We start from the raw sequence: 23,280 nt of genomic DNA, 5'->3' as shown, positions 1-23,280 counted from the left end.
AATGAGCACGAAAAAAACAAAAATTCAAAATACACTTGGATAAAATCTTAATTATAATCAGTGGAGAGAAACCATTTCTAACATATTAGGGTTAAAAATCACCACCATCTATTCGTTGCTCTAACACAGTGTTTTGTGGCACACAGAAGCGAGAAGTATGAATCACAAGGCAGAGAGTCGGGGAGGAATCTGTGGAGACCGGTGGCATGTTTTATATATCTTTTTTTGTCTCAGCTACAAGGCTGACACAGACACGGGCCCCTGTGAGCTGAAAGACAAGTGAAGAAGCCTATTAATCATTTATACCGTTTGGACCGTGTTCCCAAAAAGACAGCATTGTGATAACTCATTTATGGCTCCTCCACTGTCTTTCTAAAAGGGACAAGCACAAGGCTGTTTCGGACTGAACTCTTATGATTGCTGTCATTTGGCCTGCTGGAGATCAGTGCAGGTTCACATGCCTCTGCACCTAATGTGCAACCTTTACACCATGTAAAAAATATGTTTATGTCATTCAGATGGATATTTAAAAACAACATTTATTCAACCATACATACATGCATCTGCAATTTGTTTTATTTATGAGTTACTGTTCTTTGACTTGAAACTCTCCCCAAGGATTGTTTATTTTAGAAAATGGAGGCTCTATCACTCCTGTTCTATAAAATATTTAATCTCGTTATACGGCGCACCTGATGCCCTGCTCCACCTGTTCTGTAAGGTGATTCACCATTGATGTACATGTTTTTGTAGAGTCAAACCTGCTGAACAAGTTACTGATCTTATACGTTCTTATTTATTTTTTTTTACGATTTTTACATCTAACTTTGCAGCAGTCGATGCCATTCTGCGAGGAACAGGAGCTGCTGCTATTTGTCTCACCTCAAATTCAAACACAACGCGACCCGAATAAAATACGTGTGCAGTTTGTACAGTTAAGGCAACAGCGCAACAACACCCAGGTAGAAACGGAGCGAGGAGTCCTGGCACAAAAGGAAAAGAAAACATTTGTCAGTGCGTGAGGAGTCCTTCTGCTCTGTCACGTCTGGCTCGTCTGTGATCATGTCTTGTGAGTCTTTTTCGGTGAAACATGTAATACTAATGTTGTCACAGACGCACGGCCGCACAAGAAAATAACAAGTTATTTCAGGCCCAATAATTGACAAATTAAGACCAAAGACCACATAACCAAAACGAGAGGGAGAAGAGTCGCTAACAAAGCAGTGTTGTTGTCTGTACTTGTCAACTCTCTCGCTGCCAGTTTGTGAAGATGAGAGGCGAGTAGCTCTGTAGCATTGCAAACTCGCTGTGCATTACAAAATGATGCAAGCTCCGGGGTAGCTTGTTAGCACTTTCTTTTCAATTTTTTTTTTTTATAACTCTAATGCCCATTCATTTTATCTCTCAACTACATGAAACGATACAAGGAAGGAGACAAACGCCTTTCGCCTGTCGCTGCTTTTTACGGCGTGGAGATATGTGAAGTATGAGGGAGTAGAAAGATGGCACTGTTGTGGCAGCTGGCCGGCACCCAGACCACCACAACATGTGTTTTTCCTCGAGATAGGCTCTGGTACACGTTGTTCCTAAAATTACAGAGGGTTTGAAGATGGCGAGAAAGCCTTTATGAGCGGCAGTGACAATCGCGAAGAAACTATACAATTGCATACAAGCCCAAGTCAACCGTTTTGACTAGTCATACCAATTAAGTGACAAACTCCAGCTGAGTATCAGGGCGTGTCTCACTTTATTCACGCATGGGTGGTATCCTGGAATTCGCAGACGGCCCGTGGTTCTATATGGGTTTCGCAAAAAGCTTCCTACAGTAAAGAGGATAAAGCACAACCCTGCTGATTTGTCCTCGAGATAGCACAGGACAATGTGTGGTGATGTTGAGAGTGGTGGAGATTGGTGTGGCCTTGCTCACCGGCTTAACAAGCATGGTAAAGTACTTAGGTAGAGTGCGCTTAAGAGCCACGGGCTACTGACGTCTTTACTGGTCTGTTTCCTGAAAGACATTGTTATGTACAGTACATTTGAAGTCATGGTAAAGAAGTTCGGCACTTATAGATGTGTACATATAGATATTATACACGTACGGTGGTGGAAAAAGAAGACATTCAGGTAGTCTAATGCAAGTACCGGTGATCTCATGGGTTATTAGGCCTGAACAAGTCAGGATTACATTATCAAAACTGGACTATGATAAAGTGCAATGGCCACATTGAATGGGCTGGATTAATTTATTAGGATAAAGGTAAAATGTCCAATTTATATAAAGTATATGATACTAAAATGATACTATAATTGATGGTGTCCACATGTAAAGGAAAAGACTTGTTTGGAGCAGAACCCAGGAAAAATACATCATATCCTAAATTTTATATTTTTTTATTCCATCCCCATCACTCCTCATATTATCAATATCTGTCAAAATTGTGTTGTATTGTTTGACATCAAAAGTAAGTTATATGGATCTATATATTTAGATTTATAATGAATTAATTTAAACATTGTCTTATTATTCCAAGCTTTGCTAATATATGTAGCTCCAAGGAAATAAACCCGCACCCAGACCGACCGGAGTGCAACTCTCAACAGAGTAAATAACCTTGAGGACACAAGTAACTTGGGGGGGGTAAATAAATAGAGCAATTCTGAGAATAGTGTGGTGCTCCTTTGCACATATTAACAGGTTCCGGCAATGTGGTCTTAAAACAAAGTATTCTTAGCAAGGTGCATTTTTTAACAGAAAATAACATTTTAATTGCAGCGCAAATTGAATGAAAACTAATTCCAATTGCCCTAAAACACTTTGCACATTGTCACTTGCCATCCAACCTATAATGAGGTGCCTGGACCGTCTGTATGAATGAATAGCCCGTGGGCCATTCACTTAGTGGAATATATTAAAACAGAACAAGAGACACAAGGACGAGACCTGAGTAGACTCGTACAATAACTCTGCAGCTAATACAGAAGCTGTGATGATTTATTTTCAAGTTGAGGGCACTTTGAGGTAATAACTGGCTTTGTCTCATTTCAGCCCTGAACGGTAGTTTGTAAACTTCCAGCGCAGTTTGCCTGAGTAACACACTTTCATGTGTATTGATAGATCCGCAAAAGGAACCGGTTTTGACACTTTCACTCTGATGTTGCTGCGTGTTCCTGTGAAATACTACAATCACATTTGCAAATGAGGGTAAATCCAAAGCTTACATTCGTGTTGAATAAGGGAGGGAGAAGTGGAATGAATGAAAATACAAATAAATAAATAAGAGTCCATAAAGAGAAGTCATAATACTGCCCTCTGTTGGTTCTATATAAAGCCGGAAGAGTGGAGGCTTGACCTGCCAATGGGAAATTACAGCATGTTCCTACAGCACAGAACATTTTATTGGTGGCTACGATTCAGTTTTCATGTGAAATTCTAATCACAAAAAAATTAAAAAGAAAATGTCTTTCTTAATTGTCTGGTAATGTCACAGATTGAAGGTGAAGTTAGTTCAAATTCATGCCTCTATTCATTTTATGAATTCTTACTTGCATTCATTAATGGAACAAATTAATGAGGAATTCATGAGTAATGAATAAAGACCAGATAGGAGTTCTACACATGTATTCACCTCAGTCTCCCTCAGTGGTCACATTTTACAATCAACATGCTTGTTTAGTATATTCAAGTCGCATGTTTTTAAATGTATTCTTTCAAGAACTGAAAATTAACAACTGACAGTTGATTTTTTTGTTATGTTGAATACATCCAGCAACATGTGACGAGCTTTTTGATCATTTTGTTTTTATTAGCTTTTATTTTCAGCTAACACTTTGTACTTTAAAAAACAACTTTTGATGTGCAAGAACATGCAGGAATTTCAAATTCAAAAGCTGTGAAAACCGACAGAGTGTTTTTTCTATTATATCTGCACAGCCTGGGTTCGGAGCCAGTATTCAGGTGTGATCCACACTTGCAGTAACTGATGTGCTGCTGAGACCTTATTTTCTCGTTAACTGAGGACAAATTTAGAATCACTGCAAATAATATTGTTTTATTTTTATTTGCACACGAAAAGGTCACTGAGGAACTATATATATATATATATTTATATATATATATATATATATAAATATATTTTTATATATATATATACACACATGATTATTGTTGATGTTTTATATTTCATTGTATATTTAAAAAAAAATTTATTGCATTTTATATTACATTGAATTATAGCTCATAAACGCATTTATCATTTGTCATGGAACTGCACCTTTTAGTTTTTTACATTTTGTACATTAAGTAACACGAGTAAGTAAATGTAATTATTCTGCTCAGTTAATATCCTGTGCTGTTGTATCTGTTCAGCAAAAATAAATAAGCATATTTGTTGAATCGGATGTTTTCTCGCGGTTGCTGCAGTAGCGAGCAATAAGGGCAGGTCAGTCCAGTTGAACATGCTCGGGCCTCGGTGGCTCCACTACAGCTACGTGTTGTCCTCTGTGCAGTCCCTCTCCCTGCATGTGCTGGCTGAGCCGAGGGAATCAGGGGAAGTGTCTGAAACAAAGTGTTCCGGGAGGGCGTGCACCACGCGGATCGGCAGGACGCTCACATTGTGATCCTAAAGTGACACGTTGAGCCCTCTCGGTGGATATTAAAAACGCTTTTAATACGCACTTCATTGTGGGGACGCAAAGCGCTGCATTAAAGCCGGCGGTGGTGTTCCTACGGTGTTCCTGGTTAATGTAGGTCAAATCAGTGACGGAAGGGTGTCCTCCGCTGAACCCGCCGTATTAATCCACAGCACAGTCCTGCAGATGGCGCGCACAGCCCAGCGAGTGCTCCGGCTGCTCAGCGCGGCGCTGCACGGCACAACAACATCCGTGCGGAGGGAGAGAGATGGCGGTGAAGCTACACCTCTGTCTCCCCCCCCCACGTACAGCTGCGTTGCCCGTGGAAAGCAAAGTTCAGGGGCCGCGGCTCCTCGCGCAGGGTTTCCGCGCCGCCAACGTGCAGCGGGCGCGTGAGGCCGAGCGCGTTTATCAGACGGGGCCGATCGAGCATAACCTCAGTTGACCCCTTTGTCAAGACGCAGGCACATCGTGCTCCGCCCCGCGCACGGGCACAGGACGCGCACACATGAATATTTTAGTGGAGCTATCTGTTAGACACCAACCGTGCGCGTGCTTCATTATCCAGATCCGAACCCCCGGACGAGCACGCGCGCACACACACACCTGTCACTGTCTAGACAGAGAGGGGGGGGCATTAAGGCGGTGGGTGCGGAGTGGTGGTGTGTGTGTGTGTGTGTGTGGGGGGGGGGGGGGGTAGTTTTTTTTCGGGGGGGGGGGGGGGGGGTCATCTCACATGACCCATTACTGCTTTATTCTATGCCAGCCACAGTGTATCTCAAGGCGTTGGATAATCACTGAAAAAAATCAACAACAACAAGAGAGAAAAAAAGCAATCGCTCCACCTCATCTGATTGGCCGGCTGAACCGACACCGATTTTTTTCCCCCGCTCGCAGACTCGAGGTCAGCTCGGGACGTTAAAAAATAAATAAATGAGAAAATAGAAATGCGTAGAAAGTAGAAGACACGGCGGGACAATCTAGCTTGTTGTGCGCCGGGGGATGAGTGGCGGCGGTGGCGGCCAATGGGAGGCCGCGGCGCAGCTGGCTCGCCGTACTGGCAGGGGCGGCGTCCAATGCAAAGTTCGGAAGCGTGATGGACACATAACTGACACCCCCCCACACCACACCACCACCACACACACACGCCGCCGTCCCTCCCTCCCCTCTCGTCCCTCCTGATCCCAGACCGGGGGAGAGATCCGCGAGTTCATTCACATTTTGCGATATACTGAGGGAGTGCGCGCACAGTGAGGCATTAAAACACACGAACTAAATCAAATGGGTGACGTGCACGTGGAGTGAATGCTTGTGGCCGGGGCGCATCGCTTCCTCGTATCCGCCTTTGATCTCCCACCTCCCCTGGACCTCCATCATTTCTTTAGACCTCCCAGAGCAAAAAATCTTAAACAGCGCGAGTAGGAGGAGAACACTACTACTACAACTACTATTACTACAACTCCCACCACTTCCATGAGAGCCATAATGGAGCAGCTCTCTCCCTCTCTCTCTCTCTCATTCTCCCCCCCCTTCCCCTCCACCAGTCCTGCTGCTGCCGCTGCGCTCCCTGCGATTGGGGGGCGCGACAAATGTTGACGGCTCTCTGATCCAACCCAAGACAGTGCACCGCTTCTTCCAATAGCAGCTTTAAGTGGAAAGGCGTGCCTGCGTGCCCCCCTCCCTCATCCACCACCACCACCACCGTCTCATCCCCTAGCACCCGCTCCCCCCCCCCCCCCCCCCCCTCCAGTCCACCACCATCGCCACCCCTCAAAGTACTCGATGTATAGTTAAAAAATGGGAGGGCACACTTGAACCGAGCTGCTCTATGAAGGTAGGCTGCAGCGTGTGTTTATTGATGAGATGAAAAGAAGATGGAAGTGAGAAATGAAACAAAGTAAAGGAACACATTTCAAATCATCACAATAATATCAAAAAATAATAAAGTGCAACAGCTCTTCGTCGGGGGAGGACAACAAAAAAAGAAAAAGACGCAAGGGGAGCCGTGGAAACGCTGTCGCCACTTTTTCAACGTGCTTCGAAGTGCAGGTAAGAAATTTAGAAAAGTACGCGGGGAGAGGGGATGGGTCTTCGCCGGCTCCGTGGTGCTGTTGTCGCGGAGGGGGATTTTCTTGTTTAAGACGTGGGGACGTGCGCGTTGACTTCGGTGTGAAATTGCATGGAATGCCTCTTTGACTTCCATGTACAGTTGTTGGCTGTAGCTTCACCCGGGCAATGATTAAGCTCTGGGCAGCTACACAATCGGAAACTTCATTTTCTCCGGTGGATCTCGGATATTTAACGTCAGTGTTTGTGAGTTTTTAAGCTGCCCTCTTTCTTAGTTGTCCGTTAACATTCGTCTTTTAAAAAAATAAATTAAAAAAAACGCGCTGCCCTGGCATGACGCAAGTTTCCCCCTCCATTTGCCATTATTCTCATCATGCCCCTTTTACCTTTAGCCTCTTTACGGGCGACTTTCGGCTTCGTGCGTGAGTGAGCCGGACCAGGGCACACTTGAGAACAATGCTAGCGGTTCCAAGTGGGTTCACAGGTCCGGTTCTCGCAACCGGCGAGGCTCGTACAGGCTTTAGCTCCGCTCGCTCACATTTTACACACTGGGAGCCCGGAACAACTGTGGCCAGCCGACGTGCGCATTTTGGTTTTTAGGTCAGTTATTTGAGTCAGAGGAAACGCGTTTCCTTCTCGCTATTAACCACTATAACCCACAGTCGTAACCTATTTCGATACGTGTCGGTTTGTTGAACTTGATAGACTGATGTCGAAATGTCTGGATCATTATAGCAGCGGCTCAGCACCGCGCGTACAGGCTCCTCAGACAGATGTCTAGCCTATTTTTCTCCCCCCCTCTCTCTCTCCTTATGAATTAATATCAATACTGTGTGGTATTTATGAGATGGGGTTACAGCGAGCTGTGTCCAGCAGGCGGGAGGCAGGCTGGCTATTGTGTCTGAGGGTAAAACAATACTGCAGGTTCAGTTTTCTGAGATAAATCACATCCAGATCCAGCGGGACCCTGGCTCTGGATTTTTTGGTGCCATGTTTCTTTCTCTCCCCCCACCCCCCTCTCCCAAAAAAAAAGAACAAAAAAAAAGAAAATGGTCACTTTAAATGTCGCAAATCCGCTTTTTCAAATTGTATTTATAGCTTCAATTGTGAGAAAATGCTTTCGACGTAAGGATGTTTTGGCGGAGGCTGGCCTAGATATACGGGGCCATGTTGTGTTGTGATTAAAGTTGCATTAGACGCTTCCTGCGCGTTTTTTGAGACATTTCTGTTGCAAAATATTCATGGGCCACCCGTGATGCCTTCTCTTTTTCTCCGTTGCTCGCGAGGCTGGCAACGTGGAGGTATATTCTAAAGTTCAAATGTGTCCAAATGCTGCACATTGTCGATGTAATAAAAAGAAATGGAGCAGTGACTCCTCAAAATTCACTTAAAGGGCCACGGGGAGTTTATCCGGAGCAACATGTCAGTCGTATTCTTTTGGGGCTCCATCTATCCGTGCGTGTGTCTGTGTGTCTAAGTGAGAAAGGGGGCAGAGACTGAGCGTGCATGTGTGTTAGTGTTAGTGTGTGTCTGTGTGTGTGTGTGTGTGTGTGTGGCAAACAGATGTTGTCCCAAAGCGCTTGGCTCTGTCAGATAAAGAGAGTGCAGCATGTTCTTGTGTCTATCACCGGCGCCACTGATAGTTTGTGCCACAGCTCCAACACACTCTGGGTCTGATTAATCGGCACAGGGCTCCTGGATATGTAACCCGACAAGTTGTGCGCAGGTACAAAAGCTTTGCGTCGACACGTTAGTCGAGCCAGAGGTTAGCTCCGGTGTGACCACTGAGGCTGCAGCCGTGAGAGGACGCCAAGTGCAGCCACACACGGGAGAGCCGGGTCCCGGGTTTGACACAGGGGAGGCGGCGTGAGAGCGCAACGCTGCGTCCGGCTCCATCCAGCGCGCGCACACGGTCTGTGGACTTCCACCTGTGTGTTGTCTGTGTTGTGTGTTTAGGTTTTCATTTCACCACACGATTGTGCGTTCATCCACTCTCACTTTTTGTTTGCGATCACTTACTCTGTCCCCCCCTCCCCCCCTCCCACCCCCCGCCTCCATTCACAATACATATCCTCAATGTATAACGGGCTGCGATGCTATAGGCTTTGGTTATGTAAGTGATGGCTGCACCGGATCATTTGTTTTCTGAATGGACGCACTTGGAGAACACGGGGATGAGTGTGCAGCCCCGTGCAGCAGGCATGCCACATTTCTCCCGTGAGCTTGCAGGCTGCACATTATTCCGAATCTGTCCTGTGAATTGTGGGGCATTGATTGACAGGCGTGCACGTGGCGAGAGTCAGGTAAAAATTATATTGTCACAAAGTGTGCACTGGCACGGATCCCCTTCATGCTCAAAGAAACTCGACACAACCTGCATTTTTGGACATTTTGTTTTATTGTTTGATGAATTGAAGGGTACTTGTCTTGTGTGTGAGTGAGCTCTCACCACAGCTTGATGTCAAAAACTCTTGTTTTTTTTTTATCAGCACAGAGGTGTACAGTAGCTGCTGGAAGAGCACCAGCCATTATGTGCCTTGAGGGGGGGTGTGGGGGGGATGTATATCAGTCCAGAGTATCAGGTGCCCAGTTTCGTCTCAGTTAAGACTCTAATGAGTATTTATATGTATATATTCCACATGTACATTAATATTCACAGTGTTTGAGCCATCGCCATTTCCCGCTTTCTGTGTCATGGCTAAAACCCACCCATGACTAATGAATATTTAAGAGCATGTCTGCAGACCAAGGAAACTCATTATTATATGAAGGAGACCTAGCAGATAAACTGGAGTCCCACTCAGATGAAGGCAGGCGGAGAGGTGTGTAGTTAATCCACACCCAACAATCAATCCCAATTCTCTTTTGGCTTCACCATCTTTCACTCGTCCTCTGTAGCCTGCCACACTGTCTTCACATTCAGCAATTTATTATTGATGAGCAAATTGAAATACAGTGCCCATATTGTCACTGTTGCTACACCTGATTTCATCGGGTTTATGTGTAAGGGTACCCATGATGTACTGATGTATGTATATCTGCTTCTCATGGAAGAGAGTATTGGAGAAAAAAAAAAGCAATAATCTTGTACTGTACATGCACACAGATGGCAGGTCAGGATTCCAAATATAATTTTTTTAAGCGCAGTAAAAGCAAATGTCCAAATACACAAGACAGAGAAGCCTCTCTCTGAAGCCTCCGCACTGCCACATTTCTGGTTGCCATCTTCACCAGGCTGCTACCAGGATTTCCTCAAGATTTGTTTTAGGCGGTAGTGCTTTATTTCACAATGTAGTGGAGAGGACATGTACTAATGATTATGGGTAGAATTCACTGCAGTCTACAGAATCATGCAGTGCTGTTTAGTTTGCCACATATACAGTAAAATACAATTTTATTTTACTGCAACAGAGACTTTAAAGTTAATAAAGTATATGTGGCAGGGAATTAATTAGCATCCACTGTCAAAATGTTAGAAATTCTTGCTTAACCATTACATAGGAAGTAAGATAATAATGTTAGTCCTTAGAAGGGGATTTTGCCATATGACAAAAGACTATGCACTGGAGTTCATCCTGGTACTTTGTCTAACCCAGTTGAACATATTTGGCAGCCATTTTGGGAATGCAGTAGAGATCCATCGATATAACGAGCTACTTTGTGGATTGCATCCAGAATGTCACAGTGCTTGTTAACTGCTTGGCCCTTTTGTCCCACACTGTTTTGTTTTTTCTTCTTTTCTGCCCTTTTTCTTCTTCTTGCTCTTGCTCTATAATACACATTAGAAGAATATTGCATCATGGAGCAAGGAGTAATCTTTGCTGTTGTTCCAACCTGATGTTTTCAGGTGCACGACTTAAAGTTTACGCTAAATCTTGTATAGCCTCTATGCTTTTGGTTTTCATTTAAGAGGAGCACATAAAGTTTCTCACCTGATGTTTATTGCAAAGACTGCTGTTTTGATACTGCATGTGAGTCCCCAGTTACCATGGCAAACTTATAAGACCTGGACATCTTCAGAGAGGTTGAGATCATGTTAATGCTAAACATGTAACACATATACATTTTCTTGATCGTAGTAAAATATCATGATGTGAGTGTTCGCCAACACTACCTTGGTGGTTTGCTAGCATATACAGATTTTTTTTTTCAAAACTAGAAATTGTTGGCAGGCTAGCTGCCTCCTGGCTAAACTGGCTGGGATCCTTCTACTCACAAAGCACCTTTTTCACACATAACATGCTTCTCTTCACATCATATTATTTTTTTTATTCTACAAAATACACACAAAAAAAACACACACACAATTGCAAAACCTATTCAGAATCTGTAAAAGCTGCCTTTGTAATTAAGGAGAAAATTTACCCCTTAGCTGTATTATGCAACATAAATGCTGTTACAATGAGCTATGGTGATTTTCTTTCAGCAGAAAGGCAAAGATGGGAAATAATGTGTTTATATAAGGGGAGATATATCTTGTTTATGGACGAGGGAACTGTTATGCCAGGATAAAAACATTTTTGGATAAAACCGAAGGTTTTTTATTTAACCAGTCACTGATTTATTATGTATTCATAATGCTAGAAGAAGACTCTCATGTCGGCTGAAAACAACTAGCTGAATTTGATAATTCATAGAGCAGGGGTTAAAAAAAAAAGACTTCCTTCCCCTTATAGTGAATTAGCAGATAAAAATTGAAAAGGACTGGTCGGAGAAACTCGTTCACTCCGAACCCAACGACTTTCAGAGCGCACGTCGTGTGGAAAACTGACGTAAAACTAGAAAGCTGTGTTTTTTCAGTTTTCAGCTTTTGTTTTGGAATCTCCCCCTCCCTGCAAGTATCACAGGAATGCATAATGAAATTTGCGAACGCACCACGCTGTTGTTAGGAAGCTCTGGTTTGGTTATAAAATCTAATAAAGTCTTATGAAAGGACAGTTAATATCCTTAAATTGCCCAAATATCTCAATGGTAAATACAACATTGTTTTTGGATCAACTGATTGAGTTATATTCAAAATATATGTAAAAAGGACAAGCCCTGACCAAACTGCCCTATACACACTTCCTCCAGAGTTAGTCTTCACCCATACAGTTTGGCTACAGAATTAGAGTCATGTACAGTTTCATTATGGTTAAATATTTAAATATTATATTTTATTTTCAATGGTCTCTTCTTTTTTAAAAGCTATTTTCTGTTGTTTTCTGATACATACATACACTACATACAGTGCAAACACAGTCCAGTTGTGGGTGTGACCATGTGTTTCCATTACCTTTGCTAAAATTACAAACAGACTCTTGATTCATGCGTCTTTATATTCACAGACCTTTTTTTTTTAAAAGCTTTCACGCAAACTCATCTGTTTGTGCTGAAAGTTGTGCTCGAAGTTGCTTCACAAGAAGTACAGAAGATAGTCGCTCTCTTTCGAGGCAAAAAAGAAAACCGGATTAAAACTGAAATTAGTTACTTTAATGTATCTTTTAATCTTCAATAAACATTCCCTCTTTGCATTGCATCTACAAGCTATAAGCATTTAAGGCTCATTTGTATGCTCTGTCTTTAAACACACACGCAGGCCCAGGCATTCAACTGATGTGAAAAATGTATCCTGGATTCTAATAGCGAGGTTGTATGTTTGCCAAGGTGCATGTGTGTCCTCAGTTCACCCCTGCTACCCATATGGTTTTCTACAAGTCATGGTGAGATCACTGCCTTGGTGAAGAGGGGGGGGAAGTATCTAAAGAGAGTTGAAGACAATGTTAAAGTGAGTAGTTACCAAGTAGAAAGAGTAACTTTTAAAACAATTTTTTACAAAGAATACGTGCCGTGAACCCGTTGCTCTTATCTTGGCTTCAGGAAGACTTATTAAGCCTCCTGCCAGTAAACAGCACTCACAGCAGCCAAAATGTTAAGATCACGCACAGACTGACTCAAGGTACATCGGTATGTTACTGTGAAATGGGCACACAATAGTATTTTTGTTGCGGGTTTATCGCAAAATAAAGATTGTGGTAACCTTAAAGTATTTCCACAGAATCGCAAAACTTTTTTCTTCCTTTTTTTCCCTCCCTCTCTTTCTCTCTCTCTCTCTCTCTCTCTCTCTCTCTCTCTCTCTCCTCTCTCTCTCTCTCTCATTCGTTTTTTGAAATGCAGCTGCAGGAACAAAAAAAGCATTTTGTCTTTTGAAATAAACATTTTTTGGGAATTTACTTTTTTTCCCATTATCATGAAAATGAAAAGATTATTTGCTCTGATACTTTCTAAATTGTTTTGCCCTAAAATTGACCCTGACAAAGACGGATAACAAAAAAAAAAAAAAAACAGCAAACTGGGAACCATTGTTGATTTGGAAAACGGCTTTACCAACCCAGCAACTTTTTAATTTTTTTTGCATCTGCTTGGACTGTGGTTGATTAACGACTGTTGGACCACATGGCAAAGGGAAACCAAAGCGCAACCTGTTCAACAACAAACACATTTTCTGTTTCGGTTAAGTAGCCAAGCTTGTTTTCACAGTGCATTTGACTTTTAAAAGTGGTAAAGACAAACCCAGTGTGATCGTCCTGTTAGCACCAGATCCAGTTAATAACCACTGTGTTACATTTTAAACACACATGCACACCATGTGCCTCCACAAGATGTTTCGGCGGTTAGTATGGCAATGTAATAGCTGTCAGTTGTGGCACAGTATTTTTCACTTTAGTGAAATCTTCCAATAAAAGACCTTGTGGCAGCTGCAACGTAAACGAACAATAACGTCCTCTTTCACTTAGAAATCCAGTAAACCAGTCAACCGATATGGATGTATTTAGAGGCAATGACTTTCCTGGCCTTTTACTGTAGTAGTGTGCCAAGTGTCTCAAAATTCATGCATTCATGAATATGTTTTCATACTTCCTCCTGACTCCTCCAGGGTCAGCCCAGCATATCCCAACATGCATTTACAGAGGAAGGCAGGGCAACACCCTGTGCAGGTCACTATAGGCTAACACACGCACAAACAGAGAAACACACTTACAGGAGTTAGTCATTAAAGCTATGACATTACATTCACTCAGCCTGTAACCCTGTGTTGCACAAAGAAAAAAATCTAAAAACTAAAATAAAGTGCAAAGCTTACTGCTCCTCTTGGGCTACACACGACAGAACAAGTGACATAGAATTAACACATTTATGATTGTAACTGCTGAAAATACTCTCGGGCCATGTGGCATGGTTTTTATAGTAATGTTACCAGAAGCAGCTGATGAGCTTAGGTTACACTCTTGGGCTTATGGGCCATAGATTGTTACCATCAGTGAGAATCATTCGGCCACATTCAAAGAGACCGCATGTACCAGCCAACATGTGCATTATCTGGGCCACATGATTATCATGGATGAAGCCCATGGGGGGTCATGTTATCTCCCCGCTCCGTGCCGCGAGATGACTTTGTAGTGACACCACTGTTTTGCACACGAAACATACCAGGAAGCCAAAACTGCACCAGCACATACCAATGATGTTTAGGCTCGCGGTGGTGGTGAAAAGTCAAATAGCTTGTGTGGCAGGTAGGAACACATTGCATAGCAACAAACGTTTGGTAGGTAGGGTAATGGAAACTCATTACAAACCAACTGGGCTTTGCCTTTATTACACCGAGCTTTGTACAGCGAAACCAGTTTGAGCTCAATAGGAATTTTATAATTGCAAATGTGAAGGTACTCACCATGAATTGTACTGATTGAATTGACTGATTGATTATTTAGCAGAAAAAAAAAAAATCCATCTCACCTTCATTTGTATGTGTTTTCACCTACTTGTAGTATCATTGATCTTTAACGCTGTGGAGATATCAATGTTTTTTTGGCCCAGTCGGGCGACAGCTGACCTTCTGGTTGATCAAAGGACCAAAGAACGTATTCTTCATTTTAATAGCTTCCCCACCAATGAGTTAAGAGTAGGTTGGACGACAAATACACAGCCGAGAGGCCTCACCATTAAAAAGCCCAATATATGTATTTGCAACAGAGAATAGTATGATATGTGATCAGTGATAATATGTGGTAATGTTTACACAACTTGTGCTGTAGAACTAGTATAACCACACCAACACACACACACACACTCTCTTAAAGTGGCTTTTCCCTGCAGGCATTCCTGAGCTTGGTAGGTAAGGTTGAGCGTAAGAAAAAAAAAAAACTACCTGCAAATCTAATTTACAGCAGATCGCTGCACAACGCCACACAAAGCTTGGACCAAAACATGTTTAAAAAAAAGCATCTACAAAATAGTATACAGAAAATAATCAGCTTAACACAGTACATGTACAATGTACATTTGTAAATACTGGTTAAGATTTTGACACATTTTACAGATTCTGTTTCACTATTACACATGCATGCACACAGTCCAAAACACAATATCAGTGTTGATAAATGTTGTGCGAGGCTCAGTTATAATTTTGAGTTTCCATGAATTACAGTATTTTTTCATCAGTTTCTAAGGCTGCAGTCACTGAAGGAGAAAATGTATAATTTATCCAGATTTACTGAGTAACAGTGTGTGTCTGTGTGTGTGTGTGTGTGTGTTGATATATTGTTTGGATACCGTCAGTATTTTTGTAAAATGATTCTTACTTGTTATTAATACCCTATGTTAGCTGATACTTGCTATAGATTACTGACCTTATTGTGTTTATTGAAGCCCTGTTTCCATTGGACGTATCTGCATGTTCTGCAGTGTATATTGGAAACATTTTTAATCAGCTCACATTTCCAGATGCTATCTCTTTTTGAGTTTGTCTTTACTAGAATATCATCGACACAATACTAAAATGGGGAAATCTAGCTGGCTTCTTTGGCAACTTTGCCTTGCGACACAGTGCTGTATGGATAAGGTTTCCCCACTGTGGGTAGATCGGGCCTCCTCCCCATCTGATTCACAGAAAGTCTTACATTTGTGCTAATTTCAGACTGTTTGAGTTTCAGTCCTAACTTGTGTTGCTCGGCTAGCATGCAGACCACTGTGACCAGAGCCCTCGGTGGACGTGCGTATAGGTCACTCATTTGGTTGACTGTGTTTCAGCGTGTCAGCGTTACACTTTTAGATCGGTCATATGTCAAATGAGCTGAAGAGACATATATAATCTGTATTTACTATGCAACAATCTGCCAGACTATAAATACACAAAAAAGTGCCAACATTCATAAGGTTCAAAATAAACACAGAATAGCCTCTGCTTGAAATTTTGTTCGCATATGAACCAGTAGACACATAATATATCTCAGTCATGGTTTGTGCATTGTTGCAGTCACGGCGTCTGGATGAAGAAATATATTGCATCATGAAAACCTTTTTCAGAAAGTCCATTTCCCCCCTTTCCTTTGCTTCCATATTGTCAACATGCAGCATGTTAGCACTCCTTTTTTGTAAACTCTTAAAAAAAAGAAAAGAAAAAGGAAAGTATTGGGCCTGCCAGGTTCTTGGAGAGAGGCAGGACTTTTGACCCTTGAAGCGCAAAACCAGCTAACAAAAAAAATCCAGGTTCAGGGTTCCATGGATGTGCTGCGCTGCTTTGAGCGCCATCGTGCATCTGTGAAAGTTCAGCTCTGTTGCCGGACCAGCTCGGCACTGGCTCGTGCACCCTCGTGCAGCTGCTGGTGAAACACATGGTGCAGGACTTCAGAGGCTGCTCACAATCACATTCACAAATGGTGAAATGAAGTTAACGCACTGTTGATGGTTACATCACCGTGTCCTGAGATGACACTGTCCTAAACTGACGTGGTGAGATTAGATTAAATGTTATATGACCGGACAATAATATAAAATATTTAGAGAAATAATCACAAAATCTCAGGATTCAATTTGTGTTTGACTCCTATTATAATAACATTTTACATAACCCATTAGTGTATGTTAGAGGGAATATCATAGCCCTGTGTGTGTAGTTCACACTGCTGCTGACTGTGTGTATGTGTGTGTGTGTGTGAGAACACCTTTACTATAATCCTATTAGTGTTGTATATGAAAGTCAGCCTTGCACAATGCTTGTGTGAGCACCTTTTGTTCTGTTCTCCTGGACTCCGTCGACGCACTGCACGTGTGTGTTTGTGTGTGCGTCTTCCTTCTCAGTGGTCTCTCTAGTGACGAACATTATATACACTTAGTGTAACCTAACATGTCGTGGCGCTTTGCTGTTCTGTTAGAACTGCTCGCTCGTTAGCGGAGGTCCCACACTATCCACTCAAAATTCAGAACAAAGCATCTTTGTTCTGCTTTATCTCTCAAGAACAGAAAGTCAGGAGACAGTTGGTTTTCTTTCTGAGACATAAAGGTGCTACAGCCTCTTTATGCTACACAGTTCACTTGTTGAGATCTTGTTTACTTATATATCATCCAAGCACGGATACAAACTCACAGGGAGTTGGGGATTCCTCGCCGAACCGAATTAATTAAGTGCTCTTCTAGCATATTGCACTCATGACAGACAGAGAAATCCTATGAGCATCTGTGTAGGTCCATGAAGATCTCTTAATGGCCTGCGAGGTCCTGTTTTTGGAGAGGTAAAATGTCCTCGACATGTGTAGTAGCTGTGGAGAGGCATTTGCTGTGGACACTTGTGCCTAAATGATAACTCTTGAATTTAGCATTATCTGCTTCGGGGGTTAGAGGTGCTTTGGAGACTGTCATATGAGTAGTCAGATGGTTCTTTTTGGTCAAATGCTCATTAACAAAAGCACAGCCATTTGCCAGGGCTAAGATGTTCTTGAAAGCATTCTTTCCATCACCATAGTGAGATACTGTCTTTATAGATTTAAGAGTCTGTTTATTTTTTTCTCTCTATGCTCTTTTAGAAATCGTTATAAAGCACAAAATGCTGTGTTTACTGCTGGTACAGATTTGTTTGAACATGCCCCTAAATCTCTATATTAGAATTAGATTATCCACACATCTGACAATGAAATAGGTCTGACAGGCTTCCTTGTCAAAAATACTTTTACTGTCCTGCGCTTGTGTACTGGCATGCTGGTGTTTATTGTTTCTTGTTTGCCTAAGGATTTTATCAGAAAGCTGCATATCCAGTCACGTTTTAAAGGCTTTCTGTGGAACACATTAATCTGCTGCTTAATAGTGTTGTTGTGAATTCATAAAATGCTTTTTTACAGTGTTTGCTACGTTTTTTCTGAAGGTGTCCCCTGCGCTGAGCTCGAAAACAAAACTGTGGTTGTGAAATAAGAGTCGTCCCACGTCTGTGGTTTTTACGTGAAGAGCTGCTTCAAAGTTCAGGAAGACGTTTCACGTGGTAGATGTTTCATGGAACGCTCAGCTCAAAAGTAATGTGGTTGTGTCTCTAGCAACACTGGACATTTTCGGCTCATCTCAGAAATATTTAGCTGGTGATGTGATGTTGCACCATATACAGTTTCAGTCAAGGGAGAACACCAAGTCAAAGGAAAAAGAAAAACAAAAGTGTGAAAAACTTGGCTCAACTTGTCATCAGCCTACGCGTGCCTGTTGATGATTTTCAGTGACTGTTAGAAAAGGCAAATCAATTCAGTCTTGTGAGTGTGAGGCATTTGCTGCTGCTTCTCCTGGGGTGTGTGAGTGTGTGTGTGTTTGTGTGTGTGTGTGTGTGTGTGTGTGTGTGTGTTTGTGTGTGTGTGTGTGTGTGTGTGTGTGTGTGTGTGTGTGTGTGTTTGTGTGTGTGTGTGATATTTAGGTGCATTTATTTACCTCACAGGTTGATTGATTCACAACACTATAGACAGATATTTGAATGTAACATGAGCCACATCACTCTGAATTACATTGTTGGCTGGAGATAAATATTCAGTCACCTAAAAGAATCCTTTTTAATTGTGCAGCGGGAACACAGACTTCACAGCATCAGCTGACGCTTAATTCATTTACTCATATTTTACGGAAAGTTTGATTGATTGCACTGAGTTGTAGCTGTAAAAAAATTTTTTTTCTCTTTTTCAGAGGAGTGAAATGAGCGTGTGTGTCTTTATGGAACACACCTTGAGTTGTCACTCCTCAGATCTGCACCTCGTCTCCTGATTACTCCCTAATATTTCCCAGACACACATTTACCTTGTCCTCTAAATTGCATTAGATCACCTCTCCCGACCATAGCATTAAAGCACGATTTCTGGCAGTTTATATGCTAATGCATTCGCGCTAAATGGATGATTGAAATTAATAATTACAACGTTGGACAGTTGTTGTTAAGCAGTAGTGGTCTCAAACAAATTCAAACATAAATTACTATTAATTAGGTGCAACACAAAAACACTCCTGATAAGTGCAAATGTGCAGCGGACCCATCAAGCAGTGAATGCACATGCATGGACGTGAGCGTTTCACAATGCCCCCCGGCCCTTTTATCTCCACATTTAAATGTGGCCAGGGCCTTGAATATATGTCTGTATAGTGTGTGTACGCGCTATTTGCATATTCAAGATGTATATTATTCACATGGCTTACACTGCTCCTTTCATGGGCACACGCCTCTTATGTCTGTTCTCCACCCCATCCCCCATCCTCACCATTTTACCCCCCCTACCCCACCCTTGATTAACTAATGTCCAATGCGATGCTGCGTATTTCATCAGCCAGTCACCTTATGCAGACGGCTGATTAACCTGGAGTCTGGGCTGGCCAAGTTGCAACCTTCATCTCTCTGCCTTAATTTTTCCCCTCCTTTTCTCTTCTGCTTCGTGCCCCCTCTCCACTTCCACACCCCTCCACCCCTCCCCAGTCTTTGTTGTGGCGGCAGCGGCAGAGCATGCATTGCATTGGCAGTCTGAAGCATTGTGTCTGATTTCCAGCAGACAAACTGACCTCTGGGGATTTATTGACAGCAAACTCCACAGAGGCAGACACAGAGCTGGGAGCATTGAGGCAGCCGGAGAGGGGCGGAGGGTGTTGGGGAGGGTTCAGAGGGAGGGAGGGGAGACGGGGCGGGTAGTGGGGAGGGGGGGCACAGACAGAGAGACAGACAGATGGAGGGAAAGATGGCGAGAGAGTTACAACGTGATGAAACAGGAAACAGGTAGAGGCGCACACAGAAGCAGATCGATGAGGGGATAGGGGGGGGAAATACACACCTGAATTTTGTGTAATTCCCCAAAATGTTTTTTATTTTTTGGGTGGAGCGTTAAGTGAAAGAAAATGGCCGCCTCCTACAAGGATCTAATTAATTTTGAAGGATCATCAGCCCCTTTAGTCCAAGACAGGGTACAGGAGGGAGGGAGGGAGACAGACCCCTGGGCTGATTAGAATTCACTGCAGGTAGGCGCTGGCTGCTGCTCACCCACTGTGTCACGGCTAAAATGGAATCACTGTTGTGAGTGGCAGTCTGGGCAACTGAAGCCTGCTTCCCTTGGCCTGCTCCTTTGTTGCCAGCATTCACCTCACTTTACCCCGTAGGCAGGTGGATTTACATGTCTGGATGGGCACGGGGGAGCCCCGGGAGGGAACATATATGTTTGCATTGTCTAACTGTGACCTCCAAAAGAAGGCCTGTGGCGTCCAGAATACAGTTCCATATCTGACAAACCACTGTTAGCAAAGAGAACAGGCCAAATATTTGTCACTGTAATGCATTCAGGCATTTTGGCATATCTGTGTGTGTCCTACATTACAGAGAAGACATTAAAATGGAGATATCTGTTTTAGGGTTTTCACTTTGACTAAGTCAATTCTGACATTTGACGGTGGAACTTGCATTTATTTGTTGGTTTTAAAGTTAGATATTAGCATGAGGCTCCATTTTGGAGTTCAGGTTTATAATGAGTTCTTTAGTAAAAGTTTGAAAGGTTTGTTCTTAGTGATTACAGGTTCCTGCTAAGTTTTAGATTGAAGGGATTAAGTTTAATTTCAATTTAGCGGTTAAGGTTTTCAATATGAAATAGATCATCCTTCCCGAACAAGATGGACGAATAAATACGTTTGTGTGTGTGTGTGTGTTGTGTGGTGTGTGTTTGGTGTGCGTTTTAGTGCCAAAGAACGATCCATCCCGGTGTATAGTGATCACCCTCTGCTGCCTAACGTGCTATTACTTGCCTATATCTAATCATAAAATGTCTTAGTTCACAAGAGCACTTGAAGAAAACAAGCACACGTCTCTGTGTCAACAGCGCTTCTTAAATTGAGGCCTGAAGACAGACACAATGCAGTCTGTGAGCGCAGCCATTTCACTTTATTACTGTTACACTTTAACCCCTCAGCTCTGGATTCCTTTAAATTATTCTGCCCTTGTTTACGACGCAACAGATAAAAAAAATAAAATCATAATCCTCTCTGAATATATCCTATTGGCTTATTCATGGCCTGATTTTTCTTTTGTATCCTTAACCTTGGCACATAGGACTCGTCCTCCAGAGGCTGTGGAAAAAATGCACAGGTCACTTTTTAGAGAAATCTTGTATGTTCCATGTGTGACATTTTTCGCACTAACTAGAGGTGTGTTCTTTGGAAGTACTTTGGATTTGTGAAATAATACAATGCGTCAACACTAACATGCAGGTCTGGTCAAATCCTAGCACCATTCTGTTCCTCCACATTGTGCAGTCAGTGGCGTTTCCACAGAGCACTTGATAATCGTGTTGTAACCAGAACGTTTTTTTGGTCCATGTTCAAAAAAACATATTTAAGACTCCCATTTATGATCCTGTTAATGATAAATATCCACATGCCAACATGCAGAGTAATCTGCGATTACTTGTGAGGCTTATATTGAAGCCACTGGGACCAGTGTAGAACTAATATGTGAGACATTTTGCATTGGTTCCATTCATTTTTTTTTCACCCGGCCTGACCTTAAATGATACCAGTGTGAGTGTGTGACTTTTATGCGGTCAGTTTTACACAATTTCGTCTCCAGTTTTGAGTTCAAACTTTTGCATTCTAATGAATGTCTGCAGTACAAGAGCAATTGTGTCAGGCTTTTTTTGTCATCAGCTCATCACATGCTTAATGTTGTTGAATGCCTTTCTTGTGTTTTTAAATGAATGCCTTGTGTGTTTAATATTTCTTTTTTTCCCCCCATTTTCCCCGACTTCTCATGTCAGTGCTGGACATTGTCTTGTTTGAATGTCACACTTCTCGCCGAGCGCTGCCTGAGATATTTACTAAAACATTTCATCTGGGTGGATTTATGAGGAATTGGTTTTTTTTTCTCCTTTCCCTGGAAGGGTGTGGTTTTCGCTGCCCAGCAGCTCAGATAACTGCTAAGAGAAGAAGTGTCTCCCAACACCACTGTTATTTTCAACCTTGATTTGTAATTGGTGGTCATGTGCACACAGGAGCGTCCATTCGCCTCGCTTTTGAAAACTCTTCACACATCTGTTGCAGCGCGTCGCTGGCAGATATTCATGTTACTGTGGTTCCTGGTTCATTAAGGGAGTGGCAATATCGACGAGGCAGTATGTGGCATTAAGATTTGTCTTTGTCTTTTCTCTCCCCCTCCAAACACTGTGGCAGAGCAACACAGGATTTGGACAGAGAGGACTGACAGCCTTGCCTAGCACCCGGCCTCTGATCAGCCATCTCCACCAGCAAACTGAAGCTTGACCCGCACTACATCACCAGCCACACAAGCATCTTCATAACAAAACGTCATCTGACTGTGAGTACTGCACTGTTTCAATTTTTTTTTTTTAATCTTTTCGCCGTTTCAGTCGGAAATAACTTGGCTTGAAATAAGACGCAATAGTTTGTTAGAACCCTATTAATCTTCACCGGTGGGACAATTGAGCTAAACTCGAATCTGCTTCGGTCAAATATGGTTTTTATTTTTCGTACCGCTGTTAATTTTTTTTCGATTTACAGTATTACTGCGTGACAAATGATGTAGTATTTTTCTACCTGATCAAGTTTCTCCCGCCACTTATATACAGTACTTAAGTTACATGTTGACTCTGGCATTTCATCACCAATATAAACTCATAAATACTTATAATTCATTCACAGACATATTGTAAATTAACGATCTACTTAAATTCATATTTTTGCACGTTTTCCGAGATAAAAACGAGGACAGCTTCCTCGGTTTGAATAAAAGTGATGAGTTTAATGATCGCTCAGATAAGGTTGAAGTCTAGATTATTCTCAAGCATGTTTTAATGCAAAATAAATTAATTTTACAGCAATTATTAAAACCTACAATTTGCATAATTCCCACATTAAATACCTATCTAATTTAGATTTATGTTTAGGTTAGTTTCGACAACTAACGGGGGAGAAAATCATCTTAAGTTATCTTACACACTGATCAGCCGGGTCACATCTAGTGTATTCCTAGGATAGTTAGGAAGCACCATCACTGTGAACACATGGCTAACAAAAGAGGCCTGCTGTCCTCTGAGCCCAGTGCACCACCTAATGGCGGCAGGAGGAATTTCAGAAATTCACACTGGGAGAAACTTGTAGTAATTAAACGGGAACCATCTTAATTGTCTCTCGCCGTGACGATGTGGAATTTTTAAACCACGATTAAAGATAAAAAATTATTTAGCTCAGATGTTGAAATTGTTTGATTTTCATCCGAGTATCATGAGACAGAGAATTACCATATCTGTATTATCATTTGAG

The 23,280-nt window shown here is 42.3% G+C and overlaps 1 protein-coding gene across 2 annotated transcripts in view; it reads left to right on the top strand.

Moving 5' to 3' along the window:
* Positions 1–6,384: 6,384 nt before the first annotated feature.
* The window catches only part of zbtb20 (zinc finger and BTB domain containing 20), a 33,370-nt gene continuing 16,474 nt past the window's right edge, over positions 6,385–23,280 (top strand). Inside the window, exons 1-2 of one of the 2 annotated variants that reach the window (XM_053440993.1) lie at positions 6,385–6,678; positions 22,171–22,315. The gene's annotated coding sequence lies outside the window, so the exon portion shown is untranslated. Of the gene's footprint in view, positions 6,679–6,767; positions 6,943–22,170; positions 22,316–23,280 lie in introns of those variants that run through there. The other variant, XM_053440995.1, reaches the window with a different exon arrangement.

The sequence above is a fragment of the Pleuronectes platessa genome, chromosome 15 (genome assembly GCF_947347685.1).
Source record: "Pleuronectes platessa chromosome 15, fPlePla1.1, whole genome shotgun sequence".
Lineage (NCBI taxonomy): Eukaryota > Metazoa > Chordata > Actinopteri > Pleuronectiformes > Pleuronectidae > Pleuronectes > Pleuronectes platessa.
The sequence above is the reverse complement of the archived record's forward strand: the minus strand, read 5'-3'. Positions and strand labels throughout refer to the sequence as shown.